The sequence below is a fragment of the Periophthalmus magnuspinnatus genome, chromosome 24, assembly GCF_009829125.3.
Source record: "Periophthalmus magnuspinnatus isolate fPerMag1 chromosome 24, fPerMag1.2.pri, whole genome shotgun sequence".
Classification (NCBI taxonomy): Eukaryota; Metazoa; Chordata; class Actinopteri; order Gobiiformes; family Gobiidae; genus Periophthalmus; species Periophthalmus magnuspinnatus.
In genome coordinates, this window is record NC_047149.1 from 25399353 (window position 1) to 25424817 (window position 25465).

The following is a 25465-nucleotide window of genomic DNA, read 5'->3' on the forward strand; positions in this document are numbered from 1 at the left end:
GGAGTGGACTTCTTCTACTCCACTGCTCTCTGTAAATGTGGGTTAAGTCTCACGGGGAATAGACACATTTAAATTATGAATCTTGTATCGAGTGGAGAAAAGCACTCAGGTCCTAAACTCGTACAAAAACAAAAGCCTAAAAATATTTGACAAAATACAAGGCCTACAATATCTTTGCTATGAGTATTTTTTATTGTAGTATAAGTAGTTGTAGCCTAGTAGTAGTAGTAACAGTAGTAGTAGTAGTAGTAGTAGTAGTAGTAGTAGTAGTAGTAGTAGTAGTAGTAGTAGTAGTAGTAGTAGTAGTAGTAGTAGTAGTAGTAGTAAGGCCTGTTGACAGAAATTTGGGGGCCTGGGGCAAGAAGCCACACATGGGCCCCCCAAGAGGGACAAATACTGGGGCCCTAAAACCACAGGGACCCAGGACAAGAGACCCCTCTGTCCCCCAGTCCACTCCCCTGAGCAGTAGCAGCAGTAGCATTAATATTAGTATTAGTAGTATTAGTAGTAGTAGCAGTAGTAGCAGCAGCACTAACAGTAAAAGTAGTAGAAGTAGCAGAGCAGTAGTAATAGAAGTAGCAGTAGTAGAAGTAGCAATAGTAGTAGTAGCAGAAGTAGAAGTAGTAGAAGTAGTAGCAGTAGCAATAGCAGTAGTAGTCATAGCAGTAGTAGTAGTAGCAGTAGTATTAGTAGTAGTAGCAGTAGTATTAGTAGTAGTAGCAGTAGTATTAGTAGTAGTAGCAGTAGTATTAGTAGTAGTAGCAGCACTAACAGTAAAAGTAGTAGAAGTAGCAGAGCAGTAGTAATAGAAGTAGCAGTAGTATTAGTATTAGTAGTAGAAGGAGTAGTAGTAGTAGAAGGAGTAGTAGTAGTAGAAGGAGTAGTAGTAGCAGTAGTAGAAATAGTAGCAGCAGCACTAAGTGGTTGAAGTAGTAGCAACAACAGTAGTAGCAGAAGTAGTAGGAGGAGTAGCAGTAGCAAAAGTAGTAGTAATAGTATCAGTAGTAGTAGTAGAAGCAGCAGTAGTATGAGTACTGGTAGTAGCAGTAGCAGTATTAGAAATAGTAGTAGTAATGGTTTGCAGTTGTTGGTAAAATAGTGAATAATCTAAATATAAATCCATATAAAAACACTGAACCAGAGACGAGTACTACAACCCCTCAAAACAAAATATATCTGAAATAAATGTATTCTCTAATGAGATCATGTCGTTACCTCCTCCTCTCCTCTCCTCCTCCTCCTCTCTCTTGTGACCTCCTCCTGTTACTTCCTGCTCCCTCTCTTCCATCTCTCCGTGTCCCTCGTTCCCACATAAAGGCCTCATTTTGTCACTGACAGAGGCTCAGTCGAGCACGAACCGCTCGGGACGCTCCCTTTTCTTATCCCGCCACAGGAACAGCAGAACGGAATCACAGCAACGACATAGTAACAAACTCCACAGACTCGATACTCGATACCACGAGTACATTTTGTGTAACTCTCACTTTGAAAAATACATTTTAGTTCACCCAACATCAAATTTAAATCTCTGCAAACCTGTTAAACGTCCTGAGCCTCCTGATTACTCACCACAATGAGTTTATAAGCTTTTCTCGAGTTTCAGACCACATCACGGTAATGCTAACAACAACTAGCATGCTAACAGTCCGTTTCTCTTCCTGATTCTCCGACAATAACACACTTTATAACAAGATGCAGATGGTACACACATAAACTGTATATACAAAGAGACACGGCTAACCTGCTAGCATAGACTACATATACATAAATGGACATAGCTAACCTGCTAGCATAGACTATATATACATAAATGGACATAGCTAACCTGCTAGCATAGACTACATATACATAAATTGGCATAGCTAACCTGCTAGCATAGACTACATATACATAAATGGACATGGCTAACCTGCTAGCATAGACTACATATACATAAATGGACATGGCTAACCTGCTAGCATAGATTACATATACATAAATGGACATGGCTAACTTGCTAGCATAGACTACATATACATAAATTGGCATAGCTAACCTGCTAGCATAGACTACATATACATAAATGGACATGGCTAACCTGCTAGCATAGACTACATATACATAAATGGACATGGCTAACCTGCTAGCATAGACTACATATACATAAATGGACGTAGCTAACCTGCTAGCATAGACTACATATACATAAATGGACCTAGCTAACCTGCTAGCATAGACTACATATACATAAATTGACATAGCTAACCTGCTAGCTGCCGCTGCCTGTCCCGCCCCGTCCTGTCTCGACTCGCCCTGCCTCACTCCGTCCTGTCTCACCTCGGATCTCGTCCTCTTTCTTCTCTTCCTTTGAGTCTTTCACCTGTTCTGTTTCACTGTTTCACTCCTCGTGTTAGTATCGTGTCCAGATTAATCGACATCAGTAATAACATTTCAAACTCCATTTCGATACTAAGGAATAGACTCGATACCGATTCCCGATACCACAAAAACTCTCTTTCTTTAGACAGGAGGATGTGACTTTCAATATTAGATGGTAGAAGTTTCTATGTTCCTATGTGGCCTTATATCTGCTCTCTCTCTTCCTCTCTCTCTCCCTCCCCCTCTCTCTCACTCGTCCTCTCTCTCTCCCTCTTTCATCCTCACTTTCTCCTATATCTCTCTTCTTTCTCTCCCTTATATGTCTCTTTCCCTCTTTCTCTGGCTTCAACTCTCTCTCTGATATCACTCTTTACCTCCACCTCTCTCCTCTACATCTCTTTCTTTCCTTACTCCCTCCTCTTTCACCTCTTTCTCCCTCCTCCCTCTCTCTTTTTCTGTCTCCCTCTTGTAAATCTCTCCATCTCAGTCTCATTATCGATTATTATCTGATTTTTAAAACTTTAAAGATGAATAAATTTACTTTTTTCTCCTCCGTTTGTATAAAACTCAAATGTGGGTCAATAGAAGCAGAGACTTTTCAAAAAGCACCAAACTGTGGCTTTTTCGTCCAAAATTGTGTCCAATCGTCCAACTCCCTCGGACTGTTATGTAACGGAGCGAGTGAACAGCCTCCGCAGACAGAAGGACGAGTCTGCAGCAGATAAAGAGAGGGAGAGAGGGAGAGAGAGGGAGAGACGGAGAGAGAGAGAAGGACCAAAATAGAGACACATTTGGTCATTATCTGTCCTCTTTAGAGACGTCCCCCTGTGTCCACAACAACACGACAGAGGGGTTTGAGAGGGGGAGAGGGGAGAGGAGAGGGAGAGGAGAGGAGGAGAGAGAAGGAGAGGAGTGGGTTTGACAGGGGGAGAGAGGAAGAGAGAGGGAGGGAGAGAGCAGAGAGGAAGGGAGCGAAAGAGAGGAGGAAAGAGGAGCTTTGAGAGGGGGGAGAGAGAGGAAAGAGGGAGGGAGGGGCAGAGAGGGAGAGGAGGAGAGAGAAGAAAAAGAGTGGGTTTGACAGGGGGAGAGAGGAAGAGAGGGAGGGAGAGGAGAGACAGAGGGAGTGAAAGAGGAGGAAAGAGGAGCTTTGAGAGGGGGGAGAGAGGAAGAGGAGGAGAGGGGGAGAGAGGGGGAAAGAGGGAGGGAAGAAGGGAGAGAGGAGAGAAGGGAAGAGAGGGCAGGAGAGAAGGGGAGAGAGAGGGTGGTAGAGAGAAGAGGGAGAGAGAGGGAGGGAGGAGAGAGGGGGAGAGAGGGAGGGAGAGAGGGGGAACGAGACAGAGGGAGGGTGAGAGGGGAGAGTTGGAGAGGAAGAAAGAGAGAGGGGAGCGAAAGGAAGGGGGGACAGCAAGGAGGAGGGTGAGAGAGAAGGGGGAGAGAGGGAGTGATAGAGATGAGGAGGGAGGGGGGTGAGAGAGGGGGAGAGAAAGGGAAAGGGACATAGATAGGGAAAGGGTGAAAGGAGAGAAAGAGGAAAAGAAAGACTGCAAACGGGAGAGAGGGGCAGAGAGGGATAGAGAGAGGGATAGAGAGAGGGATAGAGAGAGGGATAGAGAGAGGGATAGAGGGGTAGAGAGAGGGATAGAGAAGGATAGAGAGAGGGATAGAGAGAGGGATAGAGCGATAACTTCAAAGGTTATTCTTCTTATCAGTGGCTCGTTCTTTGATCACGATGCTCCGTCTGACACTGAACACACAAACACAAACACAAACACAAACACACAACAACTTTTATGACACACAAAAGCACAGGCCCCACACAGAGTCTAAAACCTGTTCATCCTCCACTTCACACAAACAGGATCTGAAATGTGCAAAGTAAAGCTGCACTATGTCACTTTTCTGGAAGGGCAGGGGGTTAAGCGTCGTCCTGTCTCCATGGAGATCACTTTAGTTTTACTCTTCACTTTATCGCTCAAACTCATCGGTTACAGAGGTTTGAGAGGATTGGCCTCTCCACAGATCTGACATGTAACTTAGATGGTAAATGGTCTATACTCACGCACAGAGAGAGAGGGAGGGAGGGAGAGAGAAGGGGGAGAGTTAGTGGGAGGGATGGGGAGAGAGAGGAGAGAGCAGAAGGGAGAAGGTGAGAGAGGGGGAGAGAAAGGGAGGGAAAGAGAGGGAGAGAGAAGGTGAGAGGGGGGAGAGAGAAAGGGAGGAGAGTGGAGGAGAGGGATGGAGAGAGAGGGAAAGAGAGGGAGAGAGAAGGGGAGAGAGCAGAAGGGAGAAGGGGAGAGAAAAGGAGGAGACTGGAGGAGAGAAGAGGATAGGGATGGAGAAAGAGAGGGAAAGAGAGGGAGAGAGAAGGGGAGAGGGGGATAGAAAGGGAGGAGAGGGATGAGAAAGAGAGGGAAAGAGAGGGAGATAGAAGGGGAGAGAGGGGGAGGGAGACTTGGAGAGAGAGAGAGGGTGATAGAGAGGTGGAGGGAGAGAGGGGGAGGCTGAGATAGAGGGGGGGATAGAGGGGAGGAGGGAGTGAGGGGGAGAGAGAGGCAGAGAGAGAGAGAGGAGAGGAGGAGGGAGAGAGAGGGGTCATGTTGGATAGAGTGAGAATGAGAAAGAAAGAGAGAAGAGAAGAGAGAAATAAGTTTGTCGATCAAACCCGCAACCTTTAGATCTCTACCACTTGGCTGGACATCACACTACCAAGAAGATGGATAAATTTAATGCCATACTGTGGAACATTCCAAGTAAAGCAACACCATCTCCATGGAGACTAGGAGGAGGCGGAGCTTTGAACTGACACACACTCATTTTTCTAATGTTATGCAATAGTTAGTTTTAAATTGTTAATCGCTACAACATGAAACCAGGGTAAAGGTGGCGCCCCCTGGAGGTCACCGAGGCCGAGATTATGAAACCAGGGTAAAGGTGGCGCCCCCTGGAGGTCACCGAGGCCGAGGGGCTTCCATTGATTAAAAGAGTGATAAAAAAATGGAGGATAAGTCCAGAGTAATCCTCCTGTGATACGACCTAATGTCCCCAATCCACCAACACACACTGACCTACATCTGTGAGACCCAGAGAGTCCGGGTTCAGACCTGGTTTAGACCTGGTTTAGTCCTGGTTTAGTCCCGGTTTAGTCCCGGTTTAGTCCCAGTTTAGTCCCAGTTTAGTCCCGGTTTAGTCCCGGTTTAGTCCCGCTTTAGTCCTGCTTTAGTCCCGGTTCAGTCCCGGTTTAGTCCCGGTTCAGTCCCGGTTTAGTCCCACTTTAGTCCCGGTTTAGTCCTACTTTAGTCCTGCTTTAGTCCCGGTTTAGTCCCGGTTTAGTCCCGGTTTAGTCCCGGTTTAGTCCTTGTTTAGTCCTAGTTTAGTCTCGGTTTAGTCCTGGTTCAGTCCCGGTTTAGTCCTGGTTCTGTCCCGCTTTAGTCCTGCTTTAGTCCTGGTTTAGTCCCACTTTAGTCCCGGTTTAGTCCTGGTTTAGTCGTGGTTTAGTCCTGGTTTAGTCCTGGTTTAGTCCCGGTTTAGTCCCGCTTTAGTCCCGGTTTAAAAGTTTAAACTGGCGCCTCCTTAAAAAAACACTGAAATAACATCAGTTTAAAACATTTGTGCAAAACGATAGAAAAGAATCCAGAGCGACTGACCACTGGGAGCCAACACGTGACCCCTGACCCCTGACCCCTGCTCCTGCCCTTATTTCTGTCTCCCAGGCATTTAACACGAGTTCACTCTTATTTTCAGCCCAGTGTGAAATGTCTAAGGCGCGCAGTAATCGTACTCACAACTATCTCATGGTATTTGACCGCGTTTACATAATCCAGGTCGATGATAACGGCGGAGTACAGATGCTAACGCTAGAAGAAGCAAACGGCTAAAAATAACTGTTTAGTCAAGTGTCTAACGCCGTGGCCTGTAGCGTTTACGCCGCACAACACACGGACGCACTTGTGTAACACTGGTGTACTGGGGTTTTCATCAAACTAAGGACTGATGTTATAGTGAAACGTACAAAGGAGCGGCAGTGGCTCAGTCGGTAGAGCGTTTGCCCACTGGATCACAAGTCGGCGGTGCGATTCCGGCGCCCACAAACCAAAGACCGTCGTTGCGTTCTCGGGCAAGACACTTAAACCCACCTCGCTCCCAGTGTCTGTGTCATAGACTGTTGATGTAAATGGGCATAGCTAACCTGCTAGCCGCCGCGATCCAAACAGGAAGTGAGCACAGGCGCACTTCCTGCTCCGTCGACTCTGGCTTCAATTCACTTTCTATTGAAAAACCATCGCCTCTCTCTGTACCTGCTGCTGTCAGACTCGTTATTTTGGTCTTAAATGTTCGGATTAACCCTCTACATGATCCTGGTGTTTATTTATGTATTTTTTGAGTGATTTGGTGTTTTTTTTTTGTTTTTATTTTAGTTATTTTTACTATATATATATTTTATAAGTTATTTTGAGGTTTGTTTGTTTTGGGATTTTTTTTTTTTGTTAATGAGGTTTTTTTTTTTTTGGTTTTTTTTTTTTTGGGTTTTTTTTGTAATTTTGAGTATTTTTTTATTTATTTTTTTATGATCCTGGGGTTTTTATTTCACTACTGTGTCTGTAAATCAAGCAAATTTGAGCAAAAAATAAAATAAAAAGCAGCTGAAAAAAATATACATTCAGTTGTTTCTGTTGAACAAAATTTAATAAAAATCTTTATCAAAATCACCACATTTGACGCTTTATAAGACTCAAAGTCTGTGTGAAATACTTTTACTTTTTACTCTTTAAGTACATTATTAAACAGTTACTTTAATAATTTTACTTAAGTAGATTTTTTTTTTATTTTACTTGAGTATTTCTTTCCAGTGGTGTCTGTTCTTTTACTTAAGTAACAAAGCTGAGTACTTCTTCCACCACTGGACAAAGCAATAACATAAATAACATTGAAACCAGCGTGAAAAGTTACACAGTTTGTCTTTAAACCTGTTAGAACGGGAGCGAGGGGCAAGAAATATGTTTAAACTCCACTGTTTATTTAACATATTGGTTGGAGTGTGTCATTAATCGAGTCTGTGATTGTGTTTTATACATGTTTATATAAATGGACAGCGCTAACCTGCTAGCACCGCGTTTTCTGGCTCCAATTCACTTTCTATTGAAAAACTGTCTCCTCTCTGTCTCTGCTGCTGTCAGACTCGTCGTTTTGGTCTTAAATGTTTGTATTAACCCTCTACATGATCCTGGGGTTTTTATTTCACTTTTGTGTCTGTAAATCAAAATATAAACATTAAAAACAGACAAATCAGGCGCCTTCTTTCCCCGAGGTTACTCCCGCTAGCGTTAGCAACAGGTTTGATTGACAGCGTTGCTAAGCGCCCGCTCCCTGCTAAACCAGTTTTGCGGCTAGAAAAGGGCGTTACCTTCAACGACCTCGCTCCTGATTGGCTCTTTTGTTGCTATGATACTCGCGGTCGGAATTCCAAATAAGAAACTCTGCTCCAGATTAGCCGCTATAACTGCTAGCCTCGATTAGCTTCATTTGACTGGAGCCGAACGCTGTGGGTGACGTCGCGCTCGCTCAGTCTGTGGTGTGTGTGTGTTTACTCTCGTGTGTGAATGTGCGAGTGGTTTCCTGATGTAAAGTGCGTTGCGTGCCTTTTATAAGATGAAGCTAACTCATGCGCGGCGGTTTTGTGCACGGCTAACGTTTTGTTTGAGACGTGCGGTTGCGTCGTACACGTGTCATGTTGTGCGTGAGTGTGTTTGGGTCAGAGAGTGGACCGTGTGAATCGCTCTCGTTGTTCTGAACATAACTACGCTGTATAATTTATTTCTGTAAATCAGGAACCGCAAATGGAAACTAGCTACTCCGCGATAATCTGATGCAGGACTCTGTTTCTTATTAGCGTAATGCCTCTGTACATCCATCCATCCACTTTCTTCCGTTTATCCGGGGTAAGGTCGCAGGGGGCAGGAGTCTAAACAAGGACTCCCGGACTCCCGTCACCCCAGACGCTTCCTCCGGCTCCTCCGGCGGGACCCGTCTCAGCGTCTCTGTGCACCGTCCCGTCAAATAAAGACTAAACTAAACTAAAAATAGACGGAAATAGAGTTGAAAGATATGAATGAAATGCAGTTTAAGCAGCTGGATTAAAAAAAAAAACTCGTGTTACGCACAATAAAGGAAAACGAACATAGCTGTAGGCCTTTAGTCGTCTACGGAAGCCTAAGAGGACAACAATAGTAAAAGTGCCTATGGTGTATTTATGATATAAGGTGTAAAATGCAGTTTAAGCAGCTGGATAAAAATAAAAAACTCTAAGGCAGGGGTCTCAAACTCAAATTATCTGGGGGCCGAAGGAGGCAGAGTCAGGTTGAGGCAGGTATTTCATAAAAAAAGCTTTGTTAAAGTCTCAAACGTCCTCACTGTTTTCAAAATACACGAGGAAATACGCAAATTCATGTGGATTTTACGGATATACGTCGTTATTTGTTGAATCTTTGGTGACAAACGGCACAAACGGCCGACCACAGTGCGCGTTTGGGGTTTACAAATTACAACGGAAGCTTCTACGCACAACTAAACTCGCCACGCTAACATTAAACTTTCATACTGTCCACAAAATATCGTCTCGCGGGCCGTAACTCGCCCCCGGGCCACGAGTTTGAGACCCTGCTTTAAGGTTACAAACAGGCACAATAATGAAAAGCAAATACAGCTGTAGGTCTTTTACACAATAATAAAAGTGAAAATTTACAATATAAATCAGGCCTGCACGATTATCCCTGGGTGAACATCAGGTCAGAGTTGGTTTTATTATCCAGACTGAAAAGAAATCAACGTTTTTGTGCATATTTGGCCCGTTTGCCTCTTGCTTTAAGATAAATCTGGTTCAAAAGGTCTAAGAAAGGCACCACTTTGTTCAAACACAGCATCAATAGCATGAGGTAACATAGTAGCCTTGAGGATGCTAGCATGTAGACAGAGGATGAACACCAGCCCATTCAAACTCACTACAGACACTAGGCTCCTATAGGATTATCAGAGCAGGGAAGACACACGCACAAGGGGGATTTTTCAACTGTCTGGCAAAGAAAATCTGCAACAAAAACGTCTCATTTTCACATCTGGCAACACATTCCCATCTAAAACGCGGGCAAAATTGGTGATTCTGCTGCTAGATTACAAGATGCGAGGCTGCCCACCCAGTTCAACACCAAGGACAGCGGTCGACAGCCATGACAACGTGCGCTATGTCTCCAAAACGCACCAAACCCGCTGATTCACCGCGGCGCGTAATCCCGCATCTATTTCCACAGACACAGCGTAAAAAAACAAAAAACAAAACCCTAACCTTCTGCAAATTGGAAGCATTCGTCTCCTCCAAAAAACGCCTGCAAGAACCAGCCAAACAGCCACATCGTTTCCAAGGCAAAGTCACGCAGGCAGGACGCAAACGCCAAACGCCGCGCTCTTACCTCCTCACGCGCGGTCCAGACGCTCACATTCCCGTCTCTGTCTCTGGGTCTGTCCTGTTACTGTGCTGTTTGTTGTTATTACAGGGTTGCCGCTATGTATCCGCCTGCGCCATGTTATTTTGACTGAGTGGAGTGGAGGAGGAGGAGGAGGAGGAGGAGTAGTGGAGGAGCCGTGGTGTGGGCTACATCCGGGGTGTTGGGAGGAGAGAGCGAATGAGCGCGCGCTGTGGCGCCGGAGAGGGCGGGGAGCGCAGCCAATACGCAGCACCTGCACCCGGTATGGACAGCTCCTGCGCCGGTGGAGAGGCCGGTGGAGAGGCCCCAGGAGGCTCCGGGAGGCTCCAGGAGGCCGGGCAGGAGAGACCTGAGGCTGACCCGGGGCCCAGATACTGAGAGACTCTGACACTGCACAGATGGAGCTGAATATAGACACAACATACAGGACACAGAAAGTCTGGTTCATTTATTTATTTTAATGCAAAGAACAGGCATGTCCAAACTGTGGCCCGGGGCGAAATGCGGCCCTCAGACACATTTTTCTTGGCCCATATTACCTTAAACTGTACTTTTTACTGTGCACTTCTGAAAATCTACTTTAACAAGCCCATATCAAATATTTAATGTGTCCTGTGAGGATGTAAATGTGAATAAAGGTCTAGTGGTTCAGTTTAACAGAGATTTGAGGTATTCACTGTATTGGCCAACAGTCTATGGCCCTCAATCGGCCCTCAGCTTTATCTGTGTTTTTATATGTGGCCCCTAATGAGAAACGTTTAGACACCGCTGGATTAGAAATATATATAAGATTATTCAATGTGAGCCTCAAATCAAATCTTAAAGGTCCTGTATGACACAAAACTGACTCTTGTAGCTTTAAATCATGTTCTGACGCTGTTATCTCCTCAAAATCAGACCTGGAGTTGTGTTTTGTTTCATTCACACATGTTTGAGTGACACTTTATTATTAGTCTGTAACATCTCCAAAGATCAAAATGCTCTGTTCCACCTTGTGATGTCATCAAGTGGTAGTTTTCAAGTGAACAGCTCCTTTTACCTTTAGTTCAGTCGAGGTTGGTAATAATTCCAAGGCTGAAATGATCCAAATGATTCTAGAAATGAAGGTGTGTGGAGTTTAAAAACACAGTGGAGCACTTCCTGATTTTTAACAATACTGTAGATTTAGTTATTGTTGTTTAAATCTGCTCTTGGGTTGTTGTGTCAGTGCTATAAATCATTTTCACTATTATCGTTTATCATCTATATTTACTTCAGTGATTCATCAAACTTCAAAATGTGTTAGCAAGAAAAGCATAGACTGTACTGTATATATAGATGGACATAGCTAACCTGCTAGCTGCCGCGTTACAAACAGGAAGTGATCATAACGCACTTCCTGGCTCCAATTCACTTTCTATTGAAAAACTGCTGCTCTGAGACTCGTCATTTCGGTCTTAAATGTTCGTATTAACCCTCTACATGATCCTGGGTTTTTTATTTGGAGTTATTTTGAGTTTATTTTTTCCTTTTTTTTTTCTTTTTTTTTTATTTTGAGGTTTTTTTTTTCTTCTTTTTTCTTCTTAGTTTTTTTTTTTGCTGTTTTCTATTATTTTGAGTTGGGTTTTTTTGGTTTTTGTTTATTTTTATTTATTTTTTATTTTTTTCGTCATTTCGGTCTTAAATGTTCGTATTAACCCGCTCTACATGATCCTGGGTTTTTTATTTGGAGTTATTTTGAGTTTATTTTTTCCTCTTTTTTTTTTATTTTGCGTTATTTTTTTCTTCTTTTTTTTTTTTTTTTTTTTTTTTTTTTGATGTTTTCTGTTATTTTGAGTTGTTTTTTTTTGTTTTTTGTTTATTTTTATTAATTTTTTTAATTTGTTTTTTGTGACTCGTCATTCTGGTCTTAAATGTTCGTATTAACCCTCTACATGATCCTGGGGTTTTTATTTCACTATTGTGTCTGTAAATCAAGATATGAACATTAATAACAGACAAATCCGGCGCCTTCTTTCCCTGAGGTCGCTCTTGTTAGCGTTGGCAACAGGTTTGACGGACAGTTTGAGAGATGCTAACCTCTCGCTCCCTGCTAAACCAACAAATCCGGGCAGGAAGGGGCGTTACTTACAACATCCTCGCTCCTGATTGGCTCTTTGGTTGCTATAACTGCTCTAGCCTCGACGAGCTTCATTTGACTGGAGCCGAACGCTGTGGGTGACTGAGATTTTAAAACGCTCCTTGGTTTTGAGCGAGTATGAAGTTGTCAGTTCTGCCCCTCCGCTCCGTCTGCTCCTCCCAACTCAAAACGTCTCTGCAAAAGTCAAATACCAACGTCTTCGGGCAGTTTGACGTCTTTATTCGCTGCAGAAGAGGGCAGAGCGGTCAAAAATGCACACAAGTAAGAGCAGGCGAGTGTTGCTTCAAAAATACAAAGCTGTCTGGATGTAATATTTGATTCATAATGTGAAAAAAGTAAAGTTTGACGTCTTTATTCACTCTGGAACAGACTTGGGACGATGCTGAAATTTCCTGTCACGGTTATAAAGGCCAAAATAATTGCGATTAATCACGATTATCACGATCATTTTTAAAGCTGCTGACAGTGTAAAACAGGTGTCACATCAGCAAAATGGATAAATGTCACTAAATATAAACAAATGTCATGTAAAATAAATGTAACTACTTTTAAACTTGTTAAATAACTTTCTGTATGTGAATTTCCTGATAAACTGACATTTTTAAAGTGTGTATCTGGTCAGAACCTTCAGCTCTGATTCAAAAACAGCCTTTTAATTATTGGACAATTTGTTGTTTTTCTTGCAGACTCACTTTTTCATACTTAGCTCCGTGTTTGGTGTCAAAATGTCGACGTAGATTGTACCGACTTCGCCTCATAACACAAAAAAACACAGATTTTCTCCTTAAAGCACAAACTTGTATTCACCTTTAGCGTCTTTCTTGAAACTTCCTTCCACACCGACAATTTTCCTCTTCCTGAACATTTTGTGATGATTATTTGCAAATATTTCTTAGTGTCACTTGTTGGAAAATCTCATACGTTTATTGTCATTGCAAACATTAAACCAGCACAGATTTATTTTAAAATGACAGTCAAGCCTTAATTTACGGGCCACATAAAATGACGTGGCGGGCCGCATTTGGCCCCCGGGCCTCGAGTTTGACACACGTGCTGTAAAATGTTATGGATGTGAATAATTATCATTTTAATCTTATGAATTTCGTGTTTAAAGAACGGTTATAGTCTGGTGCTTTGTTATCAGTGAAAAAACTACGAAACTACGATCGAGCGGAGAATATTTTGTACGATCAGGGCCGTCGACTGATATTTTGAGGGCCCGGGGTAAAAAAGTGTCACATGGGGCCCCTCTAATACAAACTAATAGGATGAGGTTCAATTCTGGGCCCCCTAAACCCCAGGATAACAGACCCCTTTGTCCCCCCGTCGACTCCCCTATGGATAAGTCGTTTTTTTCTGCACATTCTGGAGATTATCACGATTATATAAAATGTGTCACAAACTGTTATTGTCGATGCTTTTTATCACGAGAAACGAAAAAATCCACGCGAGTAAGGGCAGGCGAGTGTTACTTCAAAATAAAGGAAAGATTATCTAAGTGGAAGTAAAACTAATTCAAGAAACTACTACTACTACTGAAGAAAGAGTCACGGTCTGGACGTAACATCGGATTTATAATTTGAGACATTACATAAAGCACAAAATCTGTTCAAGACACAAAAATGAGTCAAACTTAATCATATTTAAAGGAGCTGTAGGAAACACAAATGTAAGAGTACTGCTACTGCAATACATTTATTACTGAAGTATCTTGGGGATGTAGTGGACGTGCTTACTGTGTGTGTGTGTGTGTGTGTGTGTGTGTGTGTGTTAGCTTGACGGAAAGATCCAAAGAAGAAGTAAAAAATTAATATTACTACGACGATACTTTGGTTTACGTATCTGCCGATCCCCGATATCAACCGATACCAAAGCGGAGACTGAAAACAACATTTATTTCCTTAAAATACAAACGTGTGAGGCAGGGTCGGCTCTAGCTTTTAGGGGGCCCCCGAGCAAAATGTGTCTCTGGGCCCCTCGGCAGTGGATGAACCTGGGCTCAGCTGTTCGTGACTCACATTTGACGTTGACATTTTGTATTTATATGACCAAAAGACTGAAATATTTTAATCTAAGTCGTGAAACAGCCTTTCAAAAGTACCTCAGCGGCACCTCGGGGGTGTAAACACATAAATAAAACAAATGTAATGTTTATAGATATTTAAGCTGCTGTAAACACCTGAGCACTTTCTAGTATAACTTTACATTTTACATTATTTTCCAGTATTCCAGTATGAGCTCTTGGGGGCCCCCTGGTGGCTTTGGGGCCCTCAGCAAAGTGCCTAGTCTGCTTATACGCTGAACCAGCCCTGGTGTAAGGTAAAACATGGTCCAAATGTGTTTTGTAAAGACAGAACAGCTTTGTAGAAGTAAAAGTTGAAAATTATGAGACGTTTTAGGCCAAGATCGTCCAGTAAATCGTCTTATTGCACCAGTTTATAGAAGAAAACGTGATATTGAGCTAAAATCTAATCCTCCAACATGTTTGACATACTTTAGATATACACACTTTACATCGCCATCTGCTTCACTGTGATTGGTTGAACCCACCTCAGAATTAAACCAGGGACATCTTTACTGTGAATCTTTAAGCGTATACGACTTTCACTCAGTTTTCATGTTTTTTCAAATATATTTATCGTTGTTTTAAAGCAGTCACGTGGCAGTTTGTGAAGAAAACTTGAACCTTTTTTAAAAAACGTGTAGTCTGTTCTGTCACACGCACTTTAACCGCGACCATGTGACCAAACACACACTGTAAAAATCACTGTAGCAGCTGTGGTGTAGGATGCAGAGGAGTTATAGAATAGGAAAAATATCAGATGTGTCTAGACTCTGTCCTCCAGCATCTGTTTTTTGTATCGCCGACACAGATCTGGCTCGGCTGTGCGCACTTTCAATAGGTGAACTTTTGTCTACAGCTGCCGACCACCTGCCCGTCTGCTCTTATCGATAGAAACGTGCGGCGAGATCCGAGGAGCAGAGACAGAAGAGGCAAAAAGGGGAATAAGCGTAAAACGTGAGAGTCTGTGGTGTAGATACAAGGATTTAGACGTTTAAATGACACAAAACTGACTCTCAAGAGCTTTAAATCGTGTTTTAATGCTGTATTCTCCTTAAAAACAGACCTAGAGTTGAGTTTTGTTTCATTATTAACCCTTTCTTATCAGTCTGTTTACATCTCCAAAGCTCAAAACGCTCTGTTCCACTTTGTGATGTCATCAATTGGTAGTTTAACTTAACAGCTCTTTTTACCTTTAGTTGGCAGTTGGCATTCACACACGTTTAACACACAAACCCTGCATATTTTTAGGCATATTTAGTTCTTCTCTCAAACTGAAAACACTCTGTCCCACCTCGTGATGTCATGTGGTAAAACAGGAAGTGCTCCACTGTGTTTTTAAAGGGACTATATTACACAAAGTTGACTCTTGTAGCTTTAAGTCATGTTATAATATTATCTCCTCAAAAATAGACTTGGAGTTGTGTTTTCTTTCATTATTGTCTACATCTCCAAAGCTCAAAACGCTCTGTTCCACCTTGTGATGTCATGAAGTGGCAGTTTAAGTGAACAGCTCTTTTTACCCTTTAGTTCAGTGGTAGATTAGCAGGAATTCCCAGTCTAAAATGATTCAAATGATTCTATAAACGAAGGTGTGTGGAGTTTAAAAACACAGCGGAGCACTTCCTGTATCACCACATGATGACATCACAAGGTGGAACAGAGCATTTTCTCAGCCTAAATCTGCAGGGTTTGTGCGTTGAACATGTGCGAATGAAACAAAAAACACAAGTCCAGGTCTGTTTGTGACGAAGAAACGACATTAGAACAGATCAGAACCTCTTCTCACCTGTTTGTTGGTATCGGCCAATCACAGCCTGCGACCTTTACCTCTTAACCAATCACGTTTCAAGACATATTCATAAAATCAACACTCGCTCTTTTATCATTTTAACATTTCAACTACCCTTCTGATGATTTGAGCAAAGGCAAAAGCTTATCCACGGAATAAATTACACATATCAAATCCAAGTAGGAAAGACGTGGGTAGTACTTAGTTACATTTACTCGAGTACATTTTTTTAAAGTAACTCGACTTCTCCTCAGACGCTGTACACGATCATTAGCACAGGTTTAATAAAATGCTGAAGTACAGAACACATTTTTCTCTGGGGTGTGATCAAATCTCGCAAACACATGTGACATTTATCCACATCTCCAAAGCTCAAAACGCGCCGTTCCACCTTGTGATGTCATCAAGTGGTAGTTTTCAGCGTTAACAGCTCCTCCTTTTACCTTTAGCTCAGTAGAGATTGGCAGGAATTCCAGCGGCTGAAATGATCCAAATGATTCTAGAAATGAAGGTGTGTGGAGTTTAAAAACACAGCGGAGCACTTCCTGTATCGCCACATGATGACATCACAAGGTGGAACAGAGCGTTTTCTTTCAGTGTGAGAGAAGAACTCAGCCTAAATCTGCAGGTTTGCGTGTTAAACATGTGAGAATGAAACAAAATACAACTCCGGGTCCGTTTGTGACGAGGAAATAACATTAAAACATAATAAAGGTCAGAAAACAGCGTGACATAGGCCCTTTAAAGCTGCACTGTGGAGTTTCCACCACCTACTCCATGTCTCCATAGAGATGTTTTTGCGTCGCCTGAAATGTTAAACTCATCTAACTTACATTTAATCAATTACACGTGATGTTATGGCTGAAAAAAACAAAAAAACAAAACACTTTCGAAGGGTACGCACATCGCAGATCTGACCTGTAGCTTGGCCTTGCTCGTCTCCATGGAAACGGATGAGTCTGTCACACTTTGAGGTTACGTAGTGCATCTTTAAAGCAATCTCCGCTGTCATTTTTATAATAAGTATACTTTAAAGAGCACGTATTAAACTATTTTCTGATCTATGTTTTTTAATGTTGTGTTCTTCTCTCAAACTGAAAACACTCCGCTCCACCTTGTGATGTCATCGTGTGGCGATACAGGAAGTGCTCCGCTGTGTTTTTAAACTCCACACACCTTCATTTTAGTCACAGCTGTTGTTTTAGCCTCATCGACACTGCGTCACTCCTCGATGTACCCGCCGATATTGGAGACATTTTATTGCGCAAAAGGTAAAAATATCCAGAGACATAAACAACAACTTAAGGTTAAAAATCATCGCTAAGTTTAAAATTACCACTTCGTGACATCACAAGTTGAAACGGAGGATTTTGAGCAACAGTCAGATAATCCAGGATCATTTAGACGTGTGTGAATGAAACAAAACATAACTCCAGGTGTGTTTTTGAGAAAGAAACAACATTCTAACGCAGCTTAACGGTTATAAAAGTACATTTTTTGTAATATCGGACCTTTAATCAGCCATAAAACTTCATTCATAAAGGACAAACTGTTTATAAAAGAATCATTCGGGCGTAGTAACTATTTATTTAACCATCCCATTTCTTTCAACACAGGAAAACTGCTCCCTCACTTTCCATTGGACACCTCCCTCTAGTGGTGGCCCCCGGTAGCACCTCAGGTTACTATGAATGACAAACTCACTACTACAACTACACACTTTTACACTGTATTACACTTTATATTGTTCTAATGTCAGCGCTCACGTACTTAAAGCCTTTTCCAGTCTGAGCTCGTGTAAACGCCGCACAGACGCGTCACTATCTCCAGAACATGCTGCTGTCCCCATGGCAACTGTGGAAATATCATTTTCTTTGAACGCTCCCCCTCCCCGCTCTCGATTGGGTGTTTCACAGTTGTATTCGTGTTGTGTTTAGTTAATATTAAAGACGTCGTTTTTGGCCGTCCTGCTGGGATTCGGGTGGCGTCGTTAACTGGACTTTCTGGGCGTTTATCGTTTATTGAAAATTAAAAATAAAATAAAAAACGTCTAAGGTTTGTACTGATTTTGTGGTTGCACTGATGAAGCAGGAGACAGGATTTTGTCACAAACGTCTCGATAAATAAACAAAAATTCAGATGTGTTGAAACCAGAATCACAAAAAGCTAAAGCCAAAGTCCAACAACGTCACAAAACCAACACATTAAAGCAACACTATGTCACTTTTCTGGTGGAAATATGCAACCAAATACTTCCATGGACGTGTTCTTTTTGCTTCTTTGCCATTGTCTTGAGTTTAAAGCTACACTGTGGAAATTCCCATCTGTTTTCCACGAAGACAAACAGCAGGTGACGCGGCAGACAGGTCAAGTTACAGGTCAGATCTGTGGAGTGGCGACCTCGCTCTCCATTAGAAAGCATGTGTTTTAAGGTGTTTTTATGTCACAATAAAAGCTGTTATTGAGTTAAACGCAAGACAGTTAAGTTAAATGCCATATTGCGGAACGTTTCCCTTGAGACGTGTAAGTTGCGAGTTGAAAAGTTACACAGTGAAGCTTTAAATATTGAGCCCAAAATTTAACATATAGTAGAAATATATTAAATACACACTTTTTCCACCTTCAAGTCACTCAAAATGCATCACACACACATTCACACACCGGTGCACACACACACACAAGGGGTGAGGCGGGTTAAGTGTCTTGCCCAACGACACGACGACAGCGTTCATTTGTGGGAGCTGGAATCGCACAGACAACCTGTGGGTCAATCGATCCGACCGCTCGACCGATATTTATGTTTATGTCGAGAGCGGGATTCGAACCGGCAACCTTCAGATCAGTGGAGCTGCTGCCAGACTGTGGAAATGTCCAGACAAAAAACAACAACATCTCCACGGAAACAAGCAGGTAGCCGACCCTCGACTCTATAAAAGCTACATAATGCATCTTTAAGTGCCCGGAACATCTCTCTAGGCGGCCTGGGAACGCCATGGGGCCCCACCGGAGGAGCTGGAGGACATGTCTGGGGTGACGTCATCTACACCCGAGCGATTGAGAGAAAAGAGCCACAGGTTGCTCTCGTTCATCGGTCTGTTTCTGCACCGGCTCCTGAGGTAAAAAAAAAAACACGTCACTTTGTCTTTTAACGGGACAAAAACAAAGAGAATCACAGGGAGGAGTTGGAACAATGCCCAAAAAAAAAAAAAAAAGCTTCTAAAAAGGAGTTAAACGGCCGCTGCCAGGATGCTCTGTTCTGCCTAGCACCAGCGTCCTCCTTCCTCTTCTGCGCTCCCATTGGTCGATTCTATAAAAGGACAGATACTACTACAAAATGACATCATGATTACTGCCTCGCTCGACTACAGCGTGTGCTCCTCGTGTCTGGAAAAAAAAAAACTCAGGAGAAGAAGAAGTCAACTGTACGGCTCAGATAAAGATTCAGCACAGACAATAGAAAAATCACGTATGAATTATCTCTGAAATGTGAATGTTTTAAATAATAAATCCACCAAAAATACTTCATACCCGCCTTCTGAGTCTCATTGTTTTTGTGTTATTAACATTTGGTATTTTAGCTGGAGGATGTAAAACCTTCTGTTCTTCATGCAGATGTTATTTTGCCTGTAATGTTCCACAGAATGGCATTAAACAGAAATCTCCATGGAGATCAAACCGAGCTGTTGTTTTTGTGTTTTCTCTGGCAATAAAAATGTAAAAATGTGTTGAGTAAAATTAAAGACGTATGTTTATTCCATACTACAGACCATCGATCCGCCAAACATGAACAAATTATATTAAAATAGTTCAGGGTAAACTATTAAACTATTATTTTAATTCAATGTATTTTTTTATTTAACCAACACAAAGTTTGAAAATCAACAATGAAACAGAAAAAGACAAATTAATCAACAGAAAACAAGCGAATGTTGAACTGCGAAAAGAGAGAGCAAAAGAGAGAGCGAAAGAGAGAGAGAAAGAAAGAGGGAGAGAGAGAGAAAGAGAGAGAGAAAGAGAGAGAGAGAGAAAGAGAGAGAGAGAGAAAGAGAGAGAGAAAGAGAGAAAGAGCGAAAGAGAGAGAGCGAGAGAAAGAGAGAGAGAAAGAGAGAAAGAGAAAGAAAGAGAAAGAAAGAGAAAGAAAGAAAGAAAGAGAGAAAGAGAGAGAGAAAGAAAGCGACAGAAAGAAAGAAAGAGAGAAAAAGAAAGAGAGAGAGAGAAAGAAAGAAAGAAAGAAAGAAAGAAAGACACACAAAAAGCTGTCTACATGCACATCTCAGGACTCTCTTTCTTTCCTTTCGAGTTTCTGTTGCTTCTTTGCTCGTTCTACCTGTGGAGTTAATTAAACTCTTCTCACTTTACGTTTCAGACTCTTGGTCCCGTTTGACTCTTACACCAGAAACAAACAATCCTCACATGTCTGTAAATCAGATATGAAACATTAAAAACAGACAAACCGGGCGCCTTTTCACCGCTCGAGGTCACTCCTGTTAGCGTTAGCAACAGGTTTGATTGACAGCGTTGCTAAGCGTCCGCTCTCTGCTAAACCGGCGGTGTGGGCGGGAACGGGCGTTACCTTCAACATCCTCGCTCCGGATTGGCTCTTTGGTTGCTATGATACTCACGTCGGAGCTACAAATATGAAACTCAGCACTAGATTAGCCGCTATAACTGCTAGCCTCAGTTCGCTTCTTTACACAGTCAGACATTGAATCAATCGTTTAAATCTTGTAAATTCAGGTCATTTAACGTCTCTGGAGGTGAATAAAGACGCACACACGGACACGATCTTTTAAGTTATCAACGGCAGCAGTGAAAACAGTTCCACACATAGAGCCCGTCTGTCTCCGCGCGTTGTTCTAAACCCGTCCTAAAGCCCATTTGCTCATTGGCTGGTCTGATCCTGTTACAATCTGTTTCTGGCGCCGCCGCAGCAGCTCCTCTTCGATACGGCTCAATCTGTTCATATAAGATCATTACATACGTTTAAATCCGCGCACAGATAAACTATCCCCCCGACATATGCTGTTTTAGTCACATTCACAGTCGTTATTTACAACAGAACGCACTAAAAACACAGACAAAGCTATAAACTCGCACAGAATGATGTTTTATACGCGTTTGGAAACATCGTGAACTGGACTTACGGACGTTTTATTGTATTTTCCTGCAAATTTTAATGATGAACCGTTTGTCTTATAATAAATAAAGTTAATAATAAAGTTACATCTGGTACAAATCATCTTTTATTTTGTAAGATTAATGCATTTGTACACGATCCCTCACAAATAAAAGTAAAACAGAAAGTACAAACTTGCAGGTAACTGGTGATGAGATTTAAAGCCACAGTGTGTAACGTTTTAGCCCGGAAAGAGATTAATATACAAGTGTGTTTTTTTGTTTTTTCCATTTTGGTTTTGTTTAATGAACTGGAAAAACTCCATCTTTACTCTGTGTGGGCTTGCATTTCCACAAACCTGACTCGTTTTCGGGCTTGATTAGCGCCTCTTCCTGTTCGTTTCCATGGAAATGTCATTTGAAAGTATAAATGTTGATTTATACACTGGCAAAAAAAAAAAAAAAAAAATGCTCACAAATGTCGTTTTACGTTTACAAATTAGTAATTTTACACGAACAAATCTTAAAAATTACGCTCACGGGTTTTGAGACATTTGTTGCGCCGAGTTTGTCTCAAAAAGATTCGTGAGCGCAGCGGCTGAAGACAGCAGGGGGCGGGGCTAGAGGGGGCGGACAGGCTGCTGAGGAAAAGTCCACTAGCATCAGGCGCTAATGCTAACATGTCGTTTACTGAAAAACTTAACGCTTTTGTAGCCGCACTGACTTTATCTACGCACATATCTGCTGCTCCTTCACTGTATTTCAACCAGTTTAGCCGTTGCCACAGTAACCCCGCCCCCTCTAGCCCCGCCCCCTGCTGTCGTCATCCGCTGCGCTCACGAATCTTGAGACAAACTCGGCGCAACAAATGTCTCAAAACTCGTGAGCGTAATTTTCAGATTTGTACGTGTAAAATTACAAATTTGTAACTGTAAAACAACATTTGTAAGCGTAATTTTTTCTTCTTCTATTTGCCAGTGTACAAATCAACATTTACGCGTTCAAACGTTTCATAATAACCTTCCGCGGTCCTTCGCTAACGACTGAGGCAGCCACTTTTAGCAAACAAATCTATAGCATTTGAACATTTTAAAGAACCTGCAAACTTTTGGACAAAACTCAAACATGTGCGGCAAACGACTAAAGAACAGAGCGAGTGAAAACCAAAAAGACACTGTGCACGGTGCGCCCTCTGGAGGACTGGTGGTGGCCAGCTCCTGTAACCAGGCAACCAAACGGGCATAAAGTCACATAACGCACAAATATCACACGTAAAACCATTTAAAAGTCTATTCTCTCGCTTCAGATGAGTTTTGATTTGTGCATAGAACGATTTAAGCGCATTTTGAAAGGTGGAAACATATTTAACGGGCATCACTGTGTGTTTTAACAGTTATGCTTTTATTTAAAGTCTGTGTTTTGCCTCAGCGCGTCTGTAAATATTCAAAAATAACCCAATAACTTCATAAAAAGCAGTTAAAACCCGATAAGCGAGTCCCGTTGCTAAGCACAACAAACACACAACCCAGTTCTACGCGGTTGTCATGGTGACGCGGTGTCAAAGCTAGCACCTCGTTAGCTAAACTGATAAAATAAAAGTTTAAAAGTCGTCTCAAATCTAAAGAATCAGCGCGATGAAGAAAAAAGGCAAAGATAATAGGGCGTCTGCTGCAGATGAGGAGTCGAGACGCTCAGGTACGACAGAGACAGAACGTTTATCAAAAATGTAAGCTAGCAGTTAGGCTAACGGATCAACACAACAACAGAATAAACTCTCAGATATCGTTCAGTGGATTTGTTTGCGTTCTACATTTTTCAGTAAAGAGAGAGGAAGTGAATGATGGATAGATAAGTAAATAGAGAGAGTAAAAATGTTGAATTTTGAGAGAAAGAGAGAAAGAGAAAGAGAAAGAAAGAGAGAAAGAAAGAGAGAAAGAAAGAGAGAAAGAAAGAGAGAGAAAGAAAGAGAGAGAAAGAGAGAGAGAGAAAGAGAGAGAGAGAAAGAGAAAGAAAGAGAGAAAGAAAGAGAGAGAAAGAAAGAGAGAGAAAGAAAGAGAGAGAAAGAAAGAGAGAGAAAGAAAGAGAGAGAAAGAAAGAGAGAGAAAGAAAGAGAGAGAGAGAAAGAGAAAGAAAGAAAGAAAGAAAGAGAAAGAAAGAGAAAGAAAGAGAAAGAAAGAGAAAGAAAGAGAGAAAGAGAGAAAGAGAGAGAGAAAGAAAGAGAGAAAGAAAGAGAAAGAGAAAGAAAGACAAAGAAAGAGAAAGAAAGAGAACGAAAGAGAAAGAAAGAGAGAAAGAGAGAAAGAAAGAGAAAGAGAGAAAGAAAGAGATAGAGAAAGAGAGAAAGAAAGAAAGAAAGAAAGAGAGAAAGAAAGAGAAAGAGAGAAAGAAAGAGAGAAAGAGAAAGAAAGAAAGAAAGAAAGAGAAAAAGAGAGAAAGAAAGAGAAAGAGAGATAGAAAGAGAGAGAGAGAGAGAGAGAAAGAAAGAGAGAGAGAAAGAAAGAAAGAGAAAGAAAGACAAAGAAAAAGAGAAAGAGAGAAAGAAAGAGAAAAAGAAAGAGATAGAGAGAGAAAGAGAAAGAAAGAAAGAGAAAGAGAGAAAGAAAGAGAAAGAGAAAGAGAGAAAGAAAGAAAGAGAGAGAAAGAAAGAGAGAAAGAGAGAAACACACAAAAAGCTGTCTACATGCACATCTCAGGACTCTCTTTCTTTCCTTTCCTGAGTTTCTGTTGCTTCTTTGCTCGTTCTACCTGTGGAGTTAATTAAACTCTTCTAACTTCACGTTTCAGACTCTTGGTCCCGTTTGACTCTTACACCAGAAACGATCAATCCTCACATGTCTGTAAACCAGATATGAAACATTAATTTATTCCAGCATTGAAGTGTTTGGACATTATATTATTATTTGTTTCCTGGTATAATCTATAATTACTATGAAGTGTTGGAATTTTGTAAGTAAAACTAGAGACACCAGAGAGAAAAAAAAAGAATCAAGTAAAACTGAAAGTATCACATGAAAAAATCTACTTAAGTAAAAGTATTAAAGCACCTGTTTAAAATGTACTTGGAGTAAAACGTAAATGTTTTTCTCAAAAGATTTTAAGGTTTAATAAAGACTCGAATGTTGTGATTTGTGCTGAATTTTGTTCCCAGTTCAATTCATCTTTTAATTCTGGCTGTTTTTATTTGTATATGTGTTGTTATATTTTAGTTTTAACCGCTCAGCCTTTTCAGCGGGTCAAATATTTAATAGTATTTTTATTATCTTACAACAATAATAATAACACTTTTCAGACCAGGTATAAAATGAGTAGAATGAGTTTAGATTTCAAATATACTGAAGTAAAAGTAAAACGTATTTACTTTAAAGTGTACTTAAAGGATGTTTTCTCGTTTCCAGGACAAACACTCACTGAATCAGACGTCGGCCGGACCTTTGGTGAGTTACAGGACGACGCCGTTTGGTCCGTGATGTTTCAGGTTCAGTTCAAAACTCAACTTTTTATGTTCCAGATGAATATCAATGCACAGGCGATGTTCAGGTGGACTTGATCAGACTCTGCACTCTCCTGGACATAAAGAACATCCCACCTGTCTACTGCCAAACTACAGACACCGAGGGGAGAGCGTCGGCAGGTAAAACCCCTAATCCGGTAAATAATTTATCAGCGAGCGCTTCTTCTCCGACGTAACATCACCCCGGTCCTACAAAAACCTCCACTGGCTTCCCCATTTCTCAGCGAATTCAGTTCAAAGTTCTTCTTATCACTTTTAAAGTTCTCCATAACCTGGCCCACCTCCTCCCTCACAGATCTGCTCCGTCACCACGTTCCCTCTCGCTCCCTCCGCTCCTCAAACGCAAAACTTCTTTCCCTCCGAACCTGGGGAGAAACTGGGGAGAACCTGGGGAGAACCTGGGGAGAACCTGGGGAGAACCTGGGGAGAACCTGGGGAGACAGAGCCTTCTCCATCGCCACCCCCACCCTCTGGAACAACTCCGAGACTGCACCGACCTCACCACCTTCAAAAAACACCTAAAGACTCACCTGTTTAAAGCTGCTTTTAATCTTTAATTATTATGAGTATTGATTGTACTTTTTCAAATTGTTCTTCTATATAAAGTGTCTTCGAGTGTCTTGAAAAGCGCGATATCCCCCCGAGACCCGAGCTCTTGCCGGATTTTATTTGCAAAAATTATTAAGTGCCTGAACACACACATCACTCTTAGAACAATGTGTCTCATTTGAAGTGCTGCAAACAGGCGGAGGAAGACATATGCCTTTAAATAAAAATGAAAATTAAATTAAAAATAAAAATAAATAATAATAAAGTACAATTAAAAAACTAAAACATAAATAAATAAATAAAGAAAATTAAAAATACATTAAAATAAATGAAAATACATTAAAAAATACTCTTAGACTCTTAGAAATATTCAAAATTGAACATGTTCTTGTTGCTTTTCTTCAAAAAATTTGCACTGTGGCCTAAACAACCCAAAATGTGTTGTCCACAGATGAGGACGCCAGGTCTCAGGAGGATATAAATA

General features: G+C 41.6%; 1 protein-coding gene across 2 annotated transcripts in view; it reads right to left on the bottom strand.

Annotated features, from left to right (window-relative positions):
• The window catches only part of pak5 (p21 protein (Cdc42/Rac)-activated kinase 5), a 121670-nt gene extending 111762 nt beyond the window's left edge, over positions 1-9908 (bottom strand). For both annotated transcript variants that reach the window (XM_033991232.2, XM_055232054.1), the window contains exon 1: positions 9819-9908. The gene's annotated coding sequence lies outside the window, so the exon portion shown is untranslated. The remainder of the gene's footprint in view (positions 1-9818) is intronic.
• Positions 9909-25465: the final 15557 nt, after the last annotated feature.